Here is an 18485-nt window from a genome sequence, read left to right as displayed (position 1 = left end):
CATCATTTGAGCGTAACCAGGACATTCCCAGAATTACGCTATTATAATAATATATTTTTTTTCAATTTATTATTTATATTAAATAAGATTATAAATGTGATATTTCAATGCAATAACTATTGGTTAAAAATACGTGCGGTAACTATAGTTACGATTTGTCAATCATGTTTTGTAATGTGACAGTAAAAACCGATAGAGTAATAAAACTGCGTTGTTATTAAACGATTTCAATGTAAAATCGATATACGATTCTGTTAATGATTGATTGCAGATTAGCGTGCATTAATCTTGTACCAATTATTCATGCTTTGCATAACGTCTTTCATTTCACATTCAAGAAATTTGCAAAAATCTTGATAAGGCCTTTCATTCAATTTTTAGGTCACAAATGGATCGGTATTTTCCTGATTGATTGCTAAGGGAATAAATAGTAAACTACATAGAAAAAAATATGGAGATACGCTGACTAAAAACAATTAATAATTATGCAAGAACATATGGCAATAACTATTTTTCTAGAACCTGAATTTAAATACATATCTTTAGGTAAATTGGCTCAGCTCTAAGGGGCTAAGATATAGATATTTTTATTAAATTAGGTATTATTCAAATTATATCTTATCAACTTTGTGATCAGAGATTTTTACATTTCAAAGAATTGTTAACATTTACGGGCAAAGTAGAAATTCAAAAATGCTCAAAATATAAAGAAATTTAACACTTCCCCAAATAAATAATTACAATGAAAGGTTTTCAACAAAATTACTGATAATCAAAATGTTGAAACAAGTATTGTGGAATAATTCATGGTCAGTCATTGAATTAGAATTTTCTTTTAAACTAAAAATTATTACTCATTAGGTGATTAGTACAAATTAAAATAACCTTCATTTTCGTTCTGAACACTTTGTAATTTAATTCTATTCTTCACTAAATCATCATCATCTGCCTAGCCTTTTCCCAACTAGGTACGTTGGTCGGCTTGCAGTCTAACCGGATGACGCTTTGAGATTTACTGGCTTCTTGTAAAAAATAATTTCTGTTCGTTATTCTCACTAAAACTCGAGAAAGGCTGGGCCGATTTGGTTTATTTTGTTTTAAATATTTGTAAAGGTCTAGGGAAGGTTTAAACTAAACGAAGTTTGTTAGGTCAGCTAGTAACAAATAATCAATCTTTATTATAAATCTAAATGACTAGCAATATTTTGTATATTTTCTAAAACCACGTACAAACTCATTGAAGTTGCATGCATTCGCCGTGAACGTGACGTTGCCTTGACGATGCCAATACGCAAGCATAAATACCTACATAATTACTATCAGCTAATTACATATGTACACCTTTATTATGTACTTTTTCATTATGAGTATTGTTTCAAGGAAATATCACCTCATCTGCCATCTGCCTTTTTCCAACTATGTTGGGGTCGGCTTCCAGTTTAAAAGGATGCAGCTGAGTACCAGTGTTTTACAAGGAGCGACTGCCTATCCTACCTCCTCAAAATAGATACCCGGGAAACCCTTTGGTAAGACTGGTTGTCGAACTTACTGGCTTCTGTCTACCCGTAACAACTGCCAAGGATGTTCAATTGACAGCCAAGGACATGTCAACTGTGTCGGTTTATTTCTTTAACATCGTTGAACACATATTTCTTCGTCTATGAAGATTTTAATTTAAATCTTTGTTTTGAAGTAGTATTATCATAAATTTTTTAGTCATACTTAAATTCCTTTAAAATTTCATATTTAGATATAGACCTATCTAGGATCTCGATACGGACCACTTGCAGCTTTAGTACATGGAATGATACATCATTATTATCTATTAATCTTGATAGATAGTGGCTTAATACTCTCTCATAAATATTTTTCTTTTAACATTTATGTAATGATCATTAACTATCTACGTATTTACCAGGATAAAAAACAGCCTATACACTTCATTATAGACTTCATTTTATCCGATCATGTTAAACATTATCGTAATCACTTTATTCGTTTTAGTGCAAAAGCGTAACAAATAAAGATAAGACACAGAATCTCGACAAATACTCAGAATGATGTCATAAAAAACCGGCCAAGTGCGAGTCGGACTCGTGCACGAAGGGTTCCGTAAATTACAGTTAAATCAACCTATCTCAAAAACTATAAGAGATACTTTGATCAAACCAAAAATCGTTGAAAGAGTTAATTAGCATGCATCACCTCTATTTTTTTTAGAATTTTATACCCCGTAGTTATAAAAATAGAGGGGGGGGGACATACTTTTTACGACTTTGAGAGCTGATATCTCAAAAACCGTTCACTTTAAGAAAAATGTTTTTTAGAAAACTTTATATCATTTTAAAAGACCTTTCCATTGATACCCCACACGGGTATGTACATCGAAAAAAAAAATTTCATCCCTCAGTTACATGTATGGGGGGCCCCACCCCCAATTCTTTTTTTTACTATTTAGTGTCATATTTTTGTAGCGGTTCATACAACACATATTCCCATCAAATTTCATCACTGTAGTACTTATAGTTTCCGAGTAAATCGGCTGTGACAGACGGACAGACGGACAGACGGACAGACGGACATGACGAAACTATAAGGGTTCCGTTTTTGCCATTTTGGCTACGGAACCCTAAAAAAGAGATTTTCTACTTAAATAGTTTATTATTTTATTGCCAGAACATCCGCAAACAATCTGCTAAAACAGGTGTGGCAATAGAAATAAATTTTATTATTTCACTTTATAAATAAAGTGATGCAAACAAAAAACATTTCCAAGAATAATTTGTTGTGACTAGGTTCCTCGTATTTAAAATACCAACTAGTTTTGGTATAGGTTGATGGTAGAGAGAACTAACGGTCGGTTCGGAGATACATCTATGTCGCATTAAGATTCTATGTGTTTCAGAAGGCACAGCAAACCGTAGGATCCGATTGTAATTTGTACATCTCTAGCAGTCTTCACTGGTAGTCAGATGCCAAAAAGATGACTGACAATCAGTCTTACCAAGAATAACCCAGGCAACAGATTGGGCTGCGGGATTGTTCGAGAGTTACCACGGCCCTGGTACATAAAGGGCTTGGAAGAAGGAACATGGTGGGTTTTAGTCAGTGACAAAGTGCTTAAGCACTACAAAGAATGCGCAATTAAATCAAGAATCAGTCGGTCCGAAAGGCGATTAATTTGTAATCTTTTAATGACCACTATGTTATCATTTTGCTTAATTCCTATAGATAGTATTAATGACTTGCTCTAGCCTGCTAAAACCTGTTCAGTGTAAGAAAAAATAAATTCAGAGCTAGTTGGTAATCAATTGTATATAGTCGTTGGTAAATTATGTAGATGTCCACTTATACACTGAAAAGTGAGACTATTTTTTATTTATTATTATTTTAAGTTTCATGTCCATATTTTTTGGTGAAATAAATTGGGACATATTTATGTAAATCTTTCATGTATCCACTATTGTAAACAAAGAAAATATTATACCTAATAGGGTTTTCTTAACAGTCTGTACTGAAATTCCACTGTAAATAATTTATCAACTACGTCATTGCTAAATTGGTATTTTATCGGTTGACATTCTGAAATCAGATAAAACGGCTATCGGCTTTAAAGAGGCAAAAATAAACTTGGACTATTTGGGTTAGAGTAATAAAGGTTTTTAAAACTTCCGTTGTTGTAATCAAAGTTAATCACATTAGGTGTTTTACCAGACGCAATTTTATTATGTATTTTTGGACATTTTACCTCAGTGCAACGAAAGTTATTCACTCAACGCAGTCTCTCACTTAACCTAACTTTTGTGTGCCAACCAAAATCAAATTCTGAGTGGAACGAAACGTGAAACAACACGTGACGCAAACATATTGAACAATACACTATGAAATACTGCGATAATGTAAACAAGATCACGTTTACAATAAGAAGGAGGTAACATAACGTAAACATATGCTGCTACGACATATTTTCGTATATTTACAAAACAAAAGCCGTCAATGGAAACAAAAAATAACCGTTTTTGCAACAAAAATGAGTAAACTAGCGATTTCCCCGCGGTTTCACTCGCGTCCCGTGGCAACTACTGGGATAAAATATAGCCTATATAGTAGCTTTCTAACGGTGAAAGATTTTTTTAAATCAGTTCAGTAGTTTTGATTTAATCCGTTACAAACAAACGAAATATAAATTTATTTATTGGTATAGACAATCTTTTTTGGATATTTGCACACTCATATATTACCATAGAAACAGGAACTTATAGCAAAGCATGAAACTATTGCAATTTCAGATAAATTATCATTGGTTATTATACTTACTCATGTAAATCCAGCACGTGATATTAACTGAAATGAGCTTCAACTCAATTAACAATAAATATTAAAATAAAGAAGATTTTTTTTAGTTTTTTGTCTGTACCCGAAACAACTGAACTAATTTGAAAAAATATTTCTCTATTGGAAAGCTACACTCTTCCTGAGTAGCATAGGCTATATTTTATCCAGGTACTGTCAGTAGTTCCCACGGGACGCGGGTGAAACTGCGTGAAAACAGCTGGTTAAATCATATATCACTTGATAAAATTCCGTTAAGTAAGTATATAAAGTTAATCGTGGATAGGCAGACATACACGGTGTTTCTTATACAATACTTAGTACCGAACGATAATATATTAACAATTGTAAAGAAAATCACAACCAATACAAGAACAAATAAATCTTTACTTTAATTTATGTTACCATTGACAAGTTACCTACGTCAATTCGAGACAGTCCTGCCTTTCTTAGAATCATTGTCTTCCCAATTTATTGAATGACGTCAGATTTTTTTGTGTTTAATGTGATTTACACGGGTTATTATTTTCGTTAGAAAAAAGGCTTCCAACCGTTAAATCTTTTGGATACCAATTTAAATATAGTATAGCTAAGTTCAGGGATCAAGAAGTCGTGGTGGCCTAGTGGGTAAAGAACCAACCTCTCAAGTACCTATGATTGTGAGTTCGATTCCAGGTCAGGTTTCTATGTACTTAAGTTTATCTTAGACCCCAATGATTGAAAAGCGAAGGAAGACATCTCGAGGGAACCTGGACTATAATGTCAGAAATCACCAACCCGCATTGAGCAAGCGTGGTGATTAACGCTCAATGCTTCTCTGTGTGAGAGGAGGCCTGTGCCCAGCAATTCACTTGAATGTTCCTTGACTTTGAAAGTAGGTACTTATGAGATCACAAAACTCGATTCATTTTATCGTAATAAGGATATAGAGTTTATGAGGAGATTAATTTATTGTATTATGTATTTATTGTTTTTTTTAATGACTATTATAAGGAAAACATTGTTCTTTGTACATGCAAATGAAATTGGAGTGTCTGTCTGTATTGCAGTGTTGTGGTCTATTCGTAATTCAAAAGTAATCTGTTTTCACTAAGAGCATAAGAACGGTTTTTTGTCTGGATGGATCGATTTTAATGGGGACTTTCACTGACAGATTGCTAATAATGTACTTGGCAAGGTTAAGGAACTGCTAGTCCTAAATCAAACGTGAATACTGGATGCGTAGTAACAAACAATTTGCATTAACAATATAGGATACAAAAATATTTTTTTAGCACCTTATCAATATTCAGATTAATATTTTCAATTTCCAAAGAATATAACCAAACCTACAAGTTCTGCCAGTTTAATCAACTAAAAAAATATACTTTGTCTATCATAAAACTTCGCTTGTTATTATTTTTCAAAAGAACTTTGTAAGTTTCTTCATAATTTATTATAGTAGCGTAGCGAACGGAGCTAGAAAACTTTTAAACTTAATAAGTAACTACTGCAATGTCTACCGCATAGCCTTTGTTGAGAACACGATAAATTATCTATAGGTATTATATTAGGGGAGGCAGCAGTCCAGCAGTGGACGTTTTAGGCTGTGACCATAGACTTAAAATAGGATCGCGTCCTGTACATTATATGTATATCTATGGCCGTGACAACGACATATATAAAGCTGAATAGTTTGTTTGTTTGCTTGAACGTGCTAAACTCAGGAAGAATTTAGGAGGAAATATATTTTGAAATACATGAAATACATGATGAATTCTTTCAGAAAATCAGCTTAGCCGATTTAAAGCTGTGAGCTATTTTTGTGTCTCGAGTTACAGTTCATTAGCTCTGGGTTTTACCAGCAAAAAACATCGGTGTATTAGCCCCGAATTACTTTAAGTTGCCTATATCTATAGGTATTTTAATGCACCTATCTCTGTGATATAACTACATTGTAAAATAGATGAACAATGTCCAAGGAAACTTGAAACTCCATACCAAGTCACATTTCAATCCAAAACAAAAAAACTGACTCCGCAATTTAACTGTACCAAGCAAGATTCACTTATCGCACGTTTAACAGTTAAAAATGTTTTCAAAGCAAAGCCGACACGTAATGGTAACATAATAAACCGATCCGATAACCGTTAGTTACCAATCAGTAGGTAATAGTATTTTGAAAGAGGCCGCCGTTTTCAAAATATTGGTGTATAGAGCAGTGTACACATTGCTCCTGATACTGTATACACATTACACTTTTGACATGAATTAGATTATTCACGAACAATTTATCGACTGAAATAAGTGGTATGGGCTGCGGGATTGTTCGAAAGAGTTACTGCGGCCCTGAAACATAAAGGGCTTAAGAAGGAACATAGTGGGTTTAAGTCAGCAAGAGTCTGACACTCCCTCACGTTGCACCCACGTGTTTTGATGTTATTAATGGTCGTTTAGACTTTAAACAGCTCTAAGTTACATTATTGACTTTAAACTTACGAGTTCAAGTCTTTTTGTTTGCAATTTTATATGTATAGTTAATCCCTTTTAGAGCCAACTCAAGATTTTGCTATTATAGATTTTTTTCTAAGGACAATAATGAATCAAAAGTGTGCTTAACATTTTAGTAATAACACTGAAAAAATTAAACATGTCAAAGTGATTTATAAAATCGTTTCCTTAATTTAGAACACATCTAGGATTTGACTGTTAATTTTTTGTACGACGCAAAAAAGTTCGTAACATTTAACAACGGTTAGGCCGATGATGTCCAAAAAAATATAACAATAATATAATTAAGACCATTAAGTGTCATCTTAAAGATTTATCTAGGAATGTGGTCACAATGGAAATTCTCACATTTAGTATAGTAGTTTAAAACTAAACGGTGCGATTAAAAAGTCGTTAAAAACGAGTCGACGTGCTTAAGTGACGGATATTGACGAAATCGTGTGATTTAACTTGGGTAATAAACGCTTTTTTAACGTCATTTAGGTTAGTAACTGATATCGTACCTTTTGCGATTGTGATTTAGAGATGACTTGATTTTTTTTTTACTGAATTGGAATTATATTTTATTTTGGCAGACTCAAAACAGGATGGGTGATTAAACCAAACGACGACTTCTTCTTTTAATAAAAGTAAAGTGTAAACTATGTAAAATAAACACAATTGTATGATATAAATATGAAGTCCCTAAAAATCTCCGACTCCTAAGACACATGTCTGCGTAACCAGTTTGGGTGATCGGAAATTCGACATAAATCTTGTCTTATTGTACAACCAACTATCACTATTTGTTATTTACTTGTGTCGTTGTTTTTTATGTACAAATAAACTTTTTTAATAACTAGCTTCCGCCCGCCAGCGGCTTCGCCCGTGCAGAGTTCGGTTATATCGCAGTTCCAAGAGAATTCTTCAAAAGTCCGGGATAAAAACTATCCTATGTCCTTTTTCAACGTCAATTTATCTCTGTACCAAATTTTATTAAAATCAGTTCAGTGGTTGGTTAGACGTGAAAGTGTAACAGACAGACAGACAGACAGAGTTACTTTCGCATTTATAATATTAGTAGGGATTAACCCCTTGCTAGTTAATAGCTTTAAAATTTTCCCCAAATAAAAGAAAAACTATATCAGTCATTCAGTTGAAAACGGTTCAAGTATCGCAGTATTGTTCAAAGTGTCGGATCACTTACACCAGTTAAACAATTAAAGAAGTACCGTATACAATAATATTATTATGCATTCTTAAGTATTGTTTGGCCAACCAACTGGCGTTTTGTTTACCAATACAAGACTGTATTGACGTGAACTGGATCAAATTTATTTTCACCATTGAGTAAGAATCGAACGGAAGCCTCGTTGATTTTATACTTTACAACCCGCATTGAGTAAGCTTGGTTATTAACGCTCAATCCTTCTCTGTGTGAGAGGAGTCCTTTGCCCAGTAGTGGATCTAAAAAGGCTGATGATGATGATGATATACGTAGATTGGTCACCTAATTAGATATAAAACTTACCATAGCACCCAGATATATTATTAAAATCGAAAAAAAAAAAAACGGCCCATTTGACCTCCTCAGCCCACTTAGGTACCCGGGCAACCCAATGTCCCTAGGTAAGAGTGGTTGTCAGACTTTCTGACTTCTGCCTACACGTAACGACTACCAAAGATGTTCAAATGACAGCTGGGACCTACAGTTAATAGTGCCTTCCGAAACACGGAGGTCACCCATCCACGGAGCGACCGCGCCAAACGTTACTCATTTTTTTTATCGATCGGTAAAATAAATGTGTATTTAAATATTATACAACATTATTTATATACTTAGTAGCGAATTTATGAAATGCAATATTAGTGCATAAAATTACAGTGTGTTCTAAAAACTATAAAGATTGTGCAATGTGGAACGTCAATATAGTGTTATAATCACAACAATAAAATGCAGTAGGTATGAGTTATATTCAAATAAAGTTGATAATTGTATGATAAAATATATCACAATAGGAACACATAAAAATCGTATTTTACAACCTAACTTACCTTTATATTTTATATGAATTCTTGGTAAGTATGTTTTTTTTGTATATTCTTTATATTTCCCCTTATCTCTAGATATACAAATATGTAATAATACATACGTATTAGTTGGTTACTTTCAATATGTATTGCACTAGTAAATCGCATAAAATACACTAGTAATCCTTAAGCCAAATGGATAATAACATGGATAAAGCGGTGGACACAAAATAAAACATAATTTAATAGATATGTACCTATAATAACTAATGGGCTTTAAATATAAATAAATTGGAAACTTTTTTAATAAATGCCGTTTTGGAGAATAGCCAATAAATAATAATTATGTATAAGATATAATGTAGTAATATAGTTTATAATTTAATAAATAAAATAATACAGATCTAAAAAATATTATATTATTAGGGCCTACAAATAAATAAATTGTAAACTTTTTTCCAAACAGGTTAACAAATAAGAGGAAGGAAAGTGATTGTCTTTCTTTCCGTCACGTGTTACTTGGTACCCCGTGATTCCTGGGCACGTGGAAGAAATTTTCCGGAAGAAAAATATTTTTGTCACCACTTTCCTCGTTGCCATTTCAGATTTAAATGCTTTATATAATTTATAGAAGATGATAAGACTAATTACGTTTTCATTTTATTGAAATTATCAAGGTATAGGTATCTATGTTTATTCATTTTGTAGTTTTTGTACACACGAGCAATTTTTTTATGAATTTTTTCACACGTTTATACCTATTGCAGTATTAATATAAAGTAACTAGAATAAGTAATCATTTAAATCACAGTAAATCAAAATTGCATTACGTTGGCAATTCTCCGAATTTAATCAGGCATAGTTAACACATCATCCTCCGAGCCTTTTTCCCAATCATGTTGGGGTCGGCTTCCAGTCTATCCGGATTCAGCTGAGTACCAGTGCTTTACAAGAAGCGACTGCCTATCTGACCTCCTCAACCTAGTTACCCGGGCAACCCGATACCCCTTGGTTAGACTGGTGTCAGACTTACTGGCTTCTGACTACCCGTAACGACTGCCAAGGATGTTCAATGACAGCCGGGACCTACAGTTTAACGTGCCATCCGAAACACAGTCAATGGTGTCTAAGATATACTTAGAAAGTACATACAAACTTAGAAAAGTTGCATTGGTACTTGCCTGACCTGGGATCGAACCCGCGCCCTCATACTTGAGAGGTTGGTCCTTTACTCAGGCATAGTTAACTATTACTTATAATAAAATGTTGTTTTTTTTTTAAAGTAAGTTGAACAAAACAAATGTCGAGCTATTTTTTCTAGGTCGGTCGCTGACATTGTGTGCACAAACGCCATTGAATGACAAATATGAATAAACAGTGACGAACCCTTTTTAGACTTAATAATTAAAAATATATATATACACGAAGAATAAAGTGCTAAAACCTACCTATATTATTCCCTAAATTATTTTAAAAAAATTGGCCGTGGGTTTTAAACTATCATTAAAAAAAATAAAGTACTTTATTACTAGTGACATTTCATTATCATGAACATAAATCCAATAATTTACGATTAGCCGTGCTATTATTAACTGAGGTTTTATGAATAAAATAAAAAGGCTAAGCGACAATAATTTTAAATGGCATTTTTTTTTATTTGTATTTTTTTCCGTGACTAATTCCAATTACTCAATCATCTCTCTATTTAGATTGTGTTTTATGAACCATTGCAGTTATATAATTTTGCACGGCGTTTACTATAAGAAAACGTCACGTACCTACTTAATGTTTTTCGAAAAGTTGAAAATAAGCAGGGTAGATCAGATAGAACATCACTTAAAACATTTTGTTATGTTATTAAAATAAAAAAATAAGTTTAATAAAAAATTGCTAAAAATAATATCGATAGAGAATTTAATAAAATTATTTAAAACGTAATCTTTCACTTATAAAATTAGAATTTAAAATGTATTCAAATTAAACGATTTATAGCCAGTATAACTTCATTATAAAGAAAAGCATTTATTCAAATAAAATGTCTGTTGATTATGGTAATTATAATCGTTATTTAAATAAACAAGTTTATGTTTAAATAATTTTACTTGATTTGAATAAACTTTATGCCAGTATGCCAAAACGTTGACTAAAAACGTTGTGCGTTTTTGGAAAAAAAAGTTTCTTTACCTGGTCATACAATATATGACCATTTTTTCATTTTATGTCCATTTACCTAGTTACACCAAGCATGCATAACAAAAATACACAACAAAAAATATTACTTACCGACTGATTTTCTTGCACACCAATCCTTATACTAATATCACAGGATTTTACAAAAATATATAAAAGAAATATATTTATATATTTACACTCACTTATTACAATAACACTGTAAATTATTTACATTCAATTTATTTACACTGGAGTGTTTATTTTAATTTACATTTGGTCATCGATGTTTAATTACATTTTTGGTCACGCGTGACGGATTGTGTCGAAGGCGGATCGCGACAGGTGCGTTCGGAGGCGCGACCGATGGCAAACTGCTCGCTCAGGTAAGACACCTCTGGCTTTAATATCAAGTGGACAACTCAATCAGTGATAATGATAACACTACAAAGGCTAGTCGCGTCGGTAACAGACGTACAGACGTACATACGTACAACCGACCGGTTCTCGGTCAACGTTCGGAACAATGAAATGTGGAAAAAAAATTGGGGCGGCAGTCCTGTGCGGAATCTCTTTTTGAACGTGAATTATTGTCTGTGTACCCAGACTGGAAATGAATAAACCGGTCGCAAGAGGTCTAACTAAATTTATTATTAGAAATATTTCGAAGAATGTGCGCGAACTTAAGTGGTGTTTCTGCTAAATAATTTAGACTTTTTGTGCGATTATATACAAAGTTCTGGCCGTGAAAATAGGATATTATTCTAGTACACATAAAACGTAGCTAGTATTTCTAAAAAATTATGAGCATTTTTTTCCAGGAATGTGTAGTTTACGCAATACCAGTTTATAAACAAACTTAAGGTAAGGATTATTGGAGAATTCGCATGTATTTAACGAATTCTTAGAATGACCTAACAAAAAAAACAAAAGGTTACGGATTGTGCGATCACCTCAAATATAAATACGTGTTGATTACTGACACTTACGCGAATATTAGACATTTAAATAAAACTAATTTTAGGGATTTTATCGCAGTTGTTAATATTATTTAATCCCAACGTTTCGGATCCTTTACAGCATCCATGGTCACGGACAGACATGCAGGCAGGGCATATATAAATAAGTATATCTAAACAGTACAGCATTGTTTTCATTCAAGTACCTACCATCCAGGTATAAAAATATGTAATAACAAGTCATCTAAATACGAATTTATATTTTCGTCAGACACCTAAATAAAAAAGATTTATTTTTAATTATTTCATAACAAACAAAATATTACACACTATGTATTTTTAGTATGAGACTGGTTATTCAGATATGCTATTGAGTTCATTGGAATTTTAAGACCCAAAGTTACATGGTATTCAATTTGTTTTGAATGAGCCACGTTACCAAAATAAATATATGTTTACTTGTTTTTATTTGTTGAACAAATGATTAACGTTCTGCATAATTTGAAAATTACGTCTTACGGCCAGTTTCTTCATCAAAAGTTAAAGTTAAAGTAATGTCTAAAGTAAAAGTAACGGTCAAATACGTTTTTTCAACGCTAAAGTGACAGCAAAACTAATAGAAAAATTGAATTTGACCGTTACTTTTACTTTAGACATTACTTTGACTTTTACTTTGGCTTTAACTTTTGATGAAGAAACTGGCCGTTAGTGTTTTTGTAAAATGAATGTTACATTTTGGGAACTAGTGTTACTGCTTTTTCAAATATTCGTAGCATGAGTCATTCTAATGAGTAACATTAAGTTGACTATATGTCTTTTATTATTTACCAGATGTTTCTAGGGAACTATGAGAGACGTTTCCTAACGGAGTAGTTAGCCTACATATTATCGAGTTCAAACAGACTTACTCGTAATATTAGGGGATGCAAATGTATAGACATGAGACTGATAATAATCAGCTGCATCCCTTTAGACAGGAAGCTGGTCAGCTAACCCAAGGCCCTTAACCCTGTTGAGAAAAGACTAGGCAGATATGGAATTGGTAGGAAGAAGAGCGCCATGGGTCAAACTTACTAATCAAGAGAAAATATTTCGGGTAATTTATCCGTTATGGCGCAAGTACTTTTACAAGCTGCGGGGCCCAGCAATCCCAGCGGGGCTCACCAGGGCCAAGGTCTGCCGTGGCTGCGGGATTGATCTAAAGAGTGACCGCGGGCCTTAACATAAAAGGCCTACGATGGAACACGACGGTTTTTAGTCAGTAAGAGTCTGACACTCCCTCACCGCTGCTAAAACACAGCGGGAGGGGTCATTTGATGATTTTTGACGTCGTTAAAAAAAAGGTGAAAGAAAATATCTTAATTAAACCTGAATTGAAAAGCCTTAAACCGCTGATCGCCTTGAGCAAGCGTCGTGACTTCTCACTGAAAGAGTCATAGTTTTTTAAACCTTTTGTTTACGGAAACCATAACACAAAGGCATAATAAATAAAATAAATACACCTGTATAAAACGGTGTAAAGTTAGACATAATAACTGTAATTTACATAAACATAATGTATGAAATTACCTCTGCACAAATCTGCATATAACTGGTTTTTGATAACCCGACTCAAAATTAGAATATTCTCGTCACATAATATTATTATTATCATATTTATTTACCTAAGTCTGCATCTGGTCTGTGGGTATCTTAAGAGCTCCTGCACACTGAAGACTAACTGTCGGCCGATAGTTCGTTTATGGTTTTTTTTAACGATAGCAAAGATCATCAAATGACCCCTCCCGCTGTGGATTAAATTAGCAGCGGTGAGGGAGTGTCAGACTTTTACTGACTAAAAACCGTCGTGTTCCGTCGTAGGCCTTTTATGTACCAGGGCCGCGGTAACTCGCCCGAACAATCCCGCAGCCTCTATGGATAGTTGACAGTTTATTTTGAAGCTAATCGTAAACCTAAACAAACTTTTTAGTCGGTCTTATACCAGCGAGATACCTAATAAAAAGATGTATTCTTTATTGTGTACACCAATTTAACCATTTGTATGTCGTTTATTAAAAAACAATAGATAATAGAATAAATAAAATACAATAGACAATCGAATAAATCAATTGTGTCTCTCTTACAACGGGTTAAATTACTTAAAAACTAAAATATTAAAAGTTTTGGTGACATAATGGGCGACCTTAGGCGCTATGCTAAAAGCGATCTCTTACAGACAACCTTTGGATGGATTGAGACAAGAGACGCGCGGTCCCATTCTTCTCCATACTTACCTACTGATTTTTTAGCCCGATCAAAATGTCGCCCGACTAAAAGTTTGCAGTGTGGTGCTTTAAAAATGGATTATGTAAGCTCTGTTATTGTTTAGAAGATAGATCTCGAATTGTTTAATGTTGTTTATATAAGTGTTTGTTTGTTTCACTTAAGGCGGAGAAAGTTAACGGGTAAGGTTAAAAGTTTGTAGTCTGCCGAGAAATATAAGATACAAGTTCACCGACAATATAAACATTTTCAAAGTAAACAGTTGTTTTAAGAAAAACTGACATTTACGTTGTCGGTGAACTTAGGGCTAATACCTTCTATAAAGAAGATTTTTTTATTGTTTATTTATCCGTCGCCCCATGTGAAACCCTCATCATGTTCTCAGCTGCATCTGGTTAGACTAGAAGCAAAACCCAACATAGTTGGAAAAATTCTAGGTAGATGAATAGATATTTTATTTATTAAAGGTTCTGAAACTACGGGACCGAATACAAAAATATTTCTCTATTCGGAAGCTACACTATCCCCAGTTGACGTAAGCTATATTTTATTCGGATAGAAGTCGTAATTTCCACGGACACGAGAGAAACCACGGGAAACAGCTAGCATATACCTAGTATCAAAACACAAAGTTCTTTTAATTTCCATGATTTGGCACAATAACTTATTAATAGTTTCTCAAAATGGATAAACCGTGAAGAAAAAAAAAACGGATAATCATGATTTAACAGAATTAATCCTGTATCTGAATTTGGACTTTATACTCTGTGGTATCAAAGTCCAACAATCCCCCATGATTTGGACAAAACACCACCATAAAATGACGTTCAGAAACGTACTATGAACCACATAGTAAATTAATATGTTACTGGCCTACATGAATTCAATAATTATAACAGTCACAAAAACAATATGTATAAATAATATAATTGGTTTATGTACTTCTTGTTAGTCATATAGTATATTTTTAGTTTACACTTCACACCAATTAAATTGAGTTAGCTATATATTGCTACACAAAAAAATATGACATGTTACAAGGAAAAATATTGTGTAAGAATTGATAAATATTTAAAAAAAATTAGAAAATGTTTTTGAAAAACTACTGTAATTATTTAACTAATCAACTGAGCAGGTTTTTATCGTAATTGTGCCAATATTTTTAATAAATAACATAAAAAACTTGAGTGTTAGTATGTTCATTGGACTTTGTATTCGTTAGTGGAAAATTTCTTAACAGGAAATCTTTTTATAATATCTCACCACGATTCTTCAGCGTAAAAAAGACCTTTAGACTTGAACTTTGGTCGGAAACTATTAAAATTATGGAAATCACGCCATGGTTTTTACTCTATCATTTACGGGTATCTAATGTTGGTAATCATTAGGGATAAACCAATCTGCGGTGTTCTTTGATGGCATAAATCCAACTTTAGACTTTGTCTATGTATAGATAATAATTTTGATTTAGCGTCCTATAGACTTACTTGTCGCCAATATTATTATGTCTATGTGTAGGTTTGCTTAATAGAGAGATAGGCATTTGACATACCTTGTATGGGGCTAATTTCTAATTTCTATCTTTAGTAAGCAAATCAATATCTTGAACAGATTCGGCTATGCAAGTAAACTGGAGGATCCGTTGATGGTTGATTTAAATGAACACATGTTTTTTTTACTATACTTAGAAACTGCGTTTAAGTCTGGGATTCCTTGAACTGAAAAGAATATGCATAAGTAATGAACGATGTTTCAGAAGTTTTTGTGAAATAACATAGTTTCCTTGCATATTGATTACAATATGAATGTCACGGTCATAGCAAATTGTAGCTTTACTGGAAACTGGTGGGACCTTGGCATACTGCCTGATAATACTGTAAAAGCTGCAGATTATAGACTATATTTCTTTTGAAAATTGGGTACCTACTAGCTAGCGCATCAGATAGACGGGCACATAGTTAACTCGGCAATGTTTAAGTTTTTAAATTTGTTAAAACATTTTTTGTCAATAATAATCAAAAGGGTGTCATCACTGTTTTTTTTTTTTTTGAATATGTTAAATACTTAATCTAATCCGTGTATATAAAAATGAATCGCCATATCTCTTCGTCATTAAGCTGGAAATTAGAGGCGAGGTAGTTTAGACCCGGGAGAAGGACATAATACAGTTTTTGTCACCAGCCGGCTACGTGAAGCAGCTACCTCGGAGCGAAGAAGAAACCGCGAAAGCACATATCTAATACAAAACAAAACATATGGGATGAAAACTCATGATGATATTACATTTTTAACCTTAGATTATTGAAAACAACATTTATGAGTACAAAGTCTACGCCAACAGGTAAAGCGCAAAAAGCTTCATCGGGGTTTTTCAAAAGACTTTGTACTTTACATAAATTTTCAATTTAAAAGCATCCTGTTTGTGCCAAAGTCCAAGGTGTCATTTCAACAAGTCATCTTGTGTATTAGTTAATTCGTTAATTTTTCACTAAATTTTGTTATAAAAACCAGGAACGCAAATATAATACACACACATTTTTTTATTTAAACTGTGTGTGCACGATTCATGAAATAGGAAAGCTCACTGTTTAAAATGCCAAACACGGTGAAATAAAACTGTTGATTTTATGGTCATTATAAGTACTTACTGCAAATGTGCATAATATCTAAGGGAGCAAAGTTCATTCTAATGAATCTTTTACGCTTAAAAATACATGGATTTTCCAAAAGACTTCGGACTTTACATAAAACGCTCAAGAAATAAACGCCATGTTTTTTGTCGCAAGGATCAAAAGTCCAAGATATTTGTTATTTTATCTTTTAAAAAGACAACAAGATTTATAGAAATATCTAATGATATTTTCCTTATTATTTCTAGATTTTTCATACCTAACTTAATTCGGTGTTATTTTACAAGAATTAAAATATCTTGCTTTCAATGTTTTAATAACAAAAAAAAAGAATTTGAAAACTCAACTGTCCCGAATTTATTGCTGGCTAGTGTATGATCACAAACCATGTGAAAAATTAATTTAGTGAAAAATGATGTACGTACTCCTGTTATGTAATTTTTTTTTGCGTCGTTTAATTAGGGAATACGTTATTTTTTGCGTCGTTTAATTAGGGAATACGTTATTTTTTGCGTCGTTTAATTAGGGAATACGTAATTTTTCTTTTAGTAATCCAAAACAAACCTTAACACAAATATCTGGGTTTGTCACAATAATATAAGTGTTCGGTAAAAATGACTTCCGTCGCGTTGAGGCTGAACAAAGATGTATTTTTTTCGGGTTCTTAGATAAGTACTGTTTTATTTACCCAATTTTCCCACAGTAGATACCTAAGTTCTTAGAGTTTTTGTATTAGATATAGGCACGTTAAAATTTAAGTAAGTTACCCGTGGTAGTTACCCAGTTACATATATTCTTGAAACCATTATTTTAGACATTGCGCCTAACAATGAAAATATTTCAAAAAATCATTTAGGTATTGCAAATCACGTACTTATTATACTTTCTGTACATAAATATAACTTTTATGACGTCGGATTTGCCTCCATTTTGGCTCTTTATGTGTTTTGCAAAACGATATAGATTAAAAAAACTGTTATCAATCATGATTGGTGTTTAATAACGCGATACCATAAAACGAATACGTCAATGTTACATTAAAACTAATCGCGGTCATTACATATTGATTGTGGTGAGATTAATTTGATTGATTGGGTAATAAGGATATTGAGATCACAAGAATCAACAACACATACTAAATAAATAATCCTGTAGTAGGTACTGCCGATCAAAAATAAAATTGAAAACATGGCAAGAAGAAGCAGAAGATATACTGTAGCTTACCTACGCCTATAGTTTCTACCCCGTTCCGTGGGAATTACCCACTTCGCACCCCGAAGCTTTTAGGCTACTTTTTAGTAGCCTAAAAACTTCCTCGATAAAGGGGCTACCGGACTCTGAAGTACCTAATTGTTCAAAATTGGAGTCCATTGAGATGATGAAGCAATGGAATGAATGATGAATGGCAAGAATGGATGAGCGCATGGTCACAAATAAACAAACTCTTCAGATTTCTGAACATTTATTATAAAAAGCAAAGAAGATCTCAAGCATGACACTGCTAGTTCGGAGTTTTGGACAGTCATCGATATGAATGAATTGTCATAAAAATAATATATACCCAAAATTAAACAAAAAATACTGCAACATCACCACATAATATTAAAAATCATTTCCAATTCTCTAAAAAACC

At 32.9% G+C, this 18485-nt stretch overlaps 1 protein-coding gene across 3 annotated transcripts in view; it reads right to left on the bottom strand.

Moving 5' to 3' along the window:
- LOC124642599 (solute carrier family 41 member 1-like) overlaps positions 1-18485 on the bottom strand; it is a 106615-nt gene that overhangs the window by 58649 nt on the left and 29481 nt on the right. For 2 of the 3 annotated variants that reach the window (XM_047181073.1, XM_047181075.1), the window contains exon 1: positions 11116-11391. The exons of the other annotated variant lie outside the window; for it this stretch is intronic. The gene's annotated coding sequence lies outside the window, so the exon portion shown is untranslated. Of the gene's footprint in view, positions 1-11115; positions 11392-18485 lie in introns of those variants that run through there. 3 annotated transcript variants of the gene reach the window in all.

Source organism: Helicoverpa zea, chromosome 25 (genome assembly GCF_022581195.2).
Source record: "Helicoverpa zea isolate HzStark_Cry1AcR chromosome 25, ilHelZeax1.1, whole genome shotgun sequence".
Taxonomy (NCBI): domain Eukaryota; kingdom Metazoa; phylum Arthropoda; class Insecta; order Lepidoptera; family Noctuidae; genus Helicoverpa; species Helicoverpa zea.
This window is presented reverse-complemented; position numbering and strand designations above follow the sequence as displayed.